Raw genomic sequence first — 4,501 nt, forward strand, 5'->3', positions numbered from 1 at the left:
GCCGGGAGCCAGGACTCCTGGGTTCTATCCCCGGCTCGGGGAGGGGGAGGGGTGTAGGGGGCGAGGAGCCAGGACTCCTGCTTTGATTCTGGCACTTGTTATAAGCCATGGCTGCAGCAGCTGTGAGGTGACAGGGCCCGATCCTGTGTCCCTTCCTGGCAGCAGCCTTTGCTCAGGGGTCTGCTGGGACCCTACTGCCGGAGCCTCCCCCTCCCCGCTCCCGGGCTGGAGGCTGGGGCCGGTTTCCCACCAGCCCATCCATCTCACATTGTCTCTGGACAGGGGAGGGGGCCCAGCCCCGAGCCGCCCCAGCCCCCGTAATCCCATTACAGCCTCATGGCCCGAGCCGCCAACCCGTCTTCGCCACATCACGGCAACGGGGGCTGGTATGTGGGTGCAGGTGGCGGGGCCGCGGCCGGGGAATGACAGGCGTGGCCCAGACAATGGGAGCAGCGTCCCGGCGGGGGAATAGCTGGCATGCCGATCCCGTCGCCCTGGGAGCCAGCCCCACAGCCCAGCCCACGCTCTGGCCCCCCGCGGCGCCTTGTGGTGCTGGGTGGCCCCACACCCCCGTGCTGCAGGGAGACCGGCAGGCTCCCAGCCAGCCGCTGACCCAGCTGGACGCTGCTCGGCCTGGCAAAGCTGGTGCCCACAGGCCAGAGCACGAGCCTTCAGCTGAGCCCAACCTGAGCTGGCACTGCTGAGCGGGACGACTGGGGGGTGCAGCTCGCTGGGGCAGTCCCTAGTGAGAGGAGCAGCACAGAACGAACGCAGCCTGCACGGCCCCGTCAGAGCACACGCGCTGGTCCCTCAGACCCGGCAGCTCTGCACCAGGGTCGGTGCTTTACAGCCATGGTGCCTGGGGGGGACTGTTACCGAGTGTGCGAGCCCATCCCACCCCTTGTGTGGCCACAGTCCAAGCGGGGCAGAGGGGCCTTCCCCAGACCGGAGCAGCCAGCGGGACCCTATCCCCGCCGAGCTGCATTCACACTGGGCAGCCTGGCCCCCTTTAGCTAGCCCAGTGTTCTTCAAGCCAGGCCACGGCTCAGCGAGGCCCCAGTTCTCAAGGGCACCGGTCAGTCACAAACTGGGCGGCTGTGCACTATGGTGGGGCTGGCCCCGGGCGCGGCCCTGCTGGGCCAGACAGCGCATGCTGCATCATCTCACGGGCCTGTTCTGCACGCCCCAGAGCAGAGGAGCCCACCTCGGCCCTGGCCCGGTAGGTGCTGTGATGCGCTCGGGAGCCATGGACGGAGGTTAACCCCAGCCCCATTCACAGGCATCCGCCCAAACCTCCTCCCCTGGGACCCGCCTCTTGCCAGCTGGGGCTGTGCGTGCGGTGGAAATGGCCTGCCCGGTTCTGCGTCCTGGCTCTGACCCTGCCACGGGGTCCCGGCATGGCCACACCAGCACCGGGCCTTTCTTTCTGCTGGGGAATTTCTCCTGTCAGACTCCGAGCTCTTTGGAGCAGGCCCCTGGGCAGCACCCAGCCCGGCGGGGCCCAATTTGGCTGTGGCCTTAGGTGCTGTCGCCGCTGTGTACATTATTATTTGTCTTCCCGTAGCGTCTGGGGTGCCCGGCTGAGCTCAGGGGCCCCATCGCGCCGTGAGTTGCCCAGACACGGAGTGAGATGCTGTCCCTGCCTCCAGCCAGGAAGGAGCGTTAGCCCCGGCACGGAGGAGCTGAGGCCCAGGGCGATGAGCTCGTTTGCCTAACATCACCCACAGGGCAGCAGCATGGCCGAGGAAATACCCCGGTGTCCTGGGCCCCAAGCACTAGATCGTCCCTCCCCGTCTGCGGCTGCTGGACGCTTCGGATGCCCGAAACACGGTTAGGGGCAGGGGCCTTAAACATGCCATTAGGTTGACGTTGTCTCTGGCAAGTCAAATGCTCAGCAAGCATTCAGGGCCCTGTTTGCAGCGGTGCCCTGTCCAGGCCGGCTGGGATGCTAATGCTGCGAGCTTCCCTCCAACAGTGCCCTAGGATCGCCAGCTGTAGGGAGCGGATGGAAAGGGAGGAATTTTTGATGATTTGCTGCCACCTTCTGGTGCTGGGAGCTTGGTGCCCTAAAAGCTCAGCATGCCCCCAGATGCTCTGCTCCAGCTCACATCTGCCCGCCAAGGCTGGAAGGTGCTTGGGGGTGGGGGGAGAGTCAGCATGGAACCCCCAGTTCTAATCATTTGAAAGCTGTTTCTGTGAGGAAATATAAGACACACACAGTGAGTCACTCACAGAGAACCCAGCCTGGAGTCCTGACTCCCAGCCCCCTGCTCTAACCACTAGACCCCACTCCCCTCCCAGAGCCAGGGAGAGAACCCAGGAGTCCTGGCTCCCAGCCCCCTGCTCTAACCACTAGACCCCACTCCCCTCCCAAAGCAGGGCACAGAACCCAGGAGTCCTGGTGCCCAGCCCCCCTACTCTAACCACTAGACCCCACTCTCCTCCCAGAGCCGGGGAGAGAACCCAGGAGTCCTGGTGCCCAGCCCCCCTACTCTAACCACTAGACCCCACTCCCCTCCCAGAGCAGGGCACACAACCCAGGAGTCCTGGTGCCCAGGCCTGCCCCCGCTCTAACCACTAGACCTCACTCCCCTCCCAGAGCAGGGCACAGAACGCAGCAGGCTGGACTCTGAGTTCCCCCACTAAGGGAGGTCAGGATCCAGCCCCCCTGTTACTCCCTCCCGAGGGCCTGCTTGGGGGTAACTGATTCCCCAGGTGGCCACTTCCTGGCTAATTGGCAAATGAGCCCCTGGAGCTGGGTGACCAGAGGGTCGTTAGGGGGCCTGCTCCCAGGGAGAAGCTGCTTCTAAAGACATGGCTCTCCTGGCCTAGTCTATGCTTAAAGATGAGGTGGGTAGAGGCCCCGGTGTAGCTCCAGCCAGGCAGGTGGAAGAATTTCTATCGCTGCTCAGAGCGGTGGGCTGCCTACGTGGATGGAAAACCCCTTTTGCCACTACAGGAAGCAGCGGTGCTGCAGCGGTCGTGCCCATAGCGTAGCCGTGGCCGTGGCCAGAAGGTGCTGTGCCCCGAGGCGCAGGGGGCCTGGAAGGTGCACACCTAGGGAGAGGAGATTCCTGCAGGGAGAACGCCAGGGAGGCCTGTTCCCAGCGAAGGACGCTTGCTTGCAAACAGTGGCAGGGCGCCCAGGCTGGCAGGGGCTACGGGCAGGTGTCCGCAGACAGCTGGCTCAGGCGCAGGATTCTGCCCAGCTGCTGGCAGGAGCCTGGAGTCCAGGGAAGGGAGCTGAGCTGAGCTGAGCAGACCCTGCTGGCGAAGGGCCAGGGACTGACTCTGTCTCCCTGACAGGATGAAAGTCTTTGGTCTGTTCTTCGTTGGCCATTTCCTATTTGTGAAGGAGACACCCCCCCCCCCCAAAGGGGATGCGCTTCGATACCTGAAAACCTGCTTGGACTTGTTCCTTCCCTGGGTGGAGGGAAGTCAAGGTAGGGCTTCGGTGGTGCCCTGCCTGGCCGCAAGGGGGTGATCTGGGACAGCCGGCACTGCCAGACCCCTGTTGCAGCCCACCCCGGCCACTGCCATACGCTGTACCCCAAAGCACTCGTGAGATGTAACGCACAATCAGCGCAGGGTCTCTCCTCACGGCCCGCTTGCTGGGCCCGCAGGGCTCACGTAGCCAAGCTCTGTTCAGCTGAACATCCACTTTTACAAAACCAAAGGTGGCAGATGCCGGGAACTGGGGCTTTCAGAGAAACGTCACCTGCCGGGAGCCTGGTGATCCAATGGCTGGGGTCAGCAACGCTGTCATCCTACCACCAGCCAAGCTCCCACAGTGGCCATGACTGAGATGCAGCAAAGGGGGCTCGTGCGTCTCCTCCCCTAGGAAACCAACCCCCTGCTGTCTGCCCCCTCCCCCTGCCCTTCGCTGAGCCCGTGGGCCAAAGCCGTGGCCTTTCATGGAGTTAGCGCAGCTGGGCAACTCAACGGGACCCCACTACCAGCCTGCCGGAAGGCCCAGTCCACCCAAAGCCTAACGCTGGTAGCTGGGTCTGTGCCAGTGATGCGGGGCGGGGCTGGGGGACTAACGAACGCCCCATTGCTCTCAGTGGAGGGGGGTTCCCTGCTGGTTTGGTGGGAGCAGTGGGGCGCTGAGCACTCTGGAACAGGCTTTGCACCTTGTGGAGCAGTTTGCACCTGGGTAAAGTGTGTGTCGGGGGGGGAGCTGCCCCAGGGGAGGAGGAAAGGGGGACGTGGTCGCACCCACACCCCATCCTGGCCTCCTCCTGAACCGCCCCTGCCCAGCTCCCCGGCTCTGTGCCGGCTAATGCTGTCGCTGGGGAGCCTTGCCGGAGAGCACACGCCGGAGTGCGGCCAACACGGAGTAACTTTACACCCGCTGGGGATCTGGCCCCATTGGCACCAAGGGAGCGAGAGTGAGTTACACCAGCCCTGGAGTTTTGGCCCTAAACACGTGTGTGTGTGTGCCGTGAGCCAGGTGTGTGTGCCAGGTGTGTGTGTGAGGTGTGCCAGGTGTGTGTGTGTG

The sequence above is a fragment of the Terrapene carolina genome, unplaced genomic scaffold, assembly GCF_002925995.2.
Source record: "Terrapene carolina triunguis isolate 2854851 unplaced genomic scaffold, T_m_triunguis-2.0 Scaffold641, whole genome shotgun sequence".
Classification (NCBI taxonomy): Eukaryota; Metazoa; Chordata; order Testudines; family Emydidae; genus Terrapene; species Terrapene triunguis.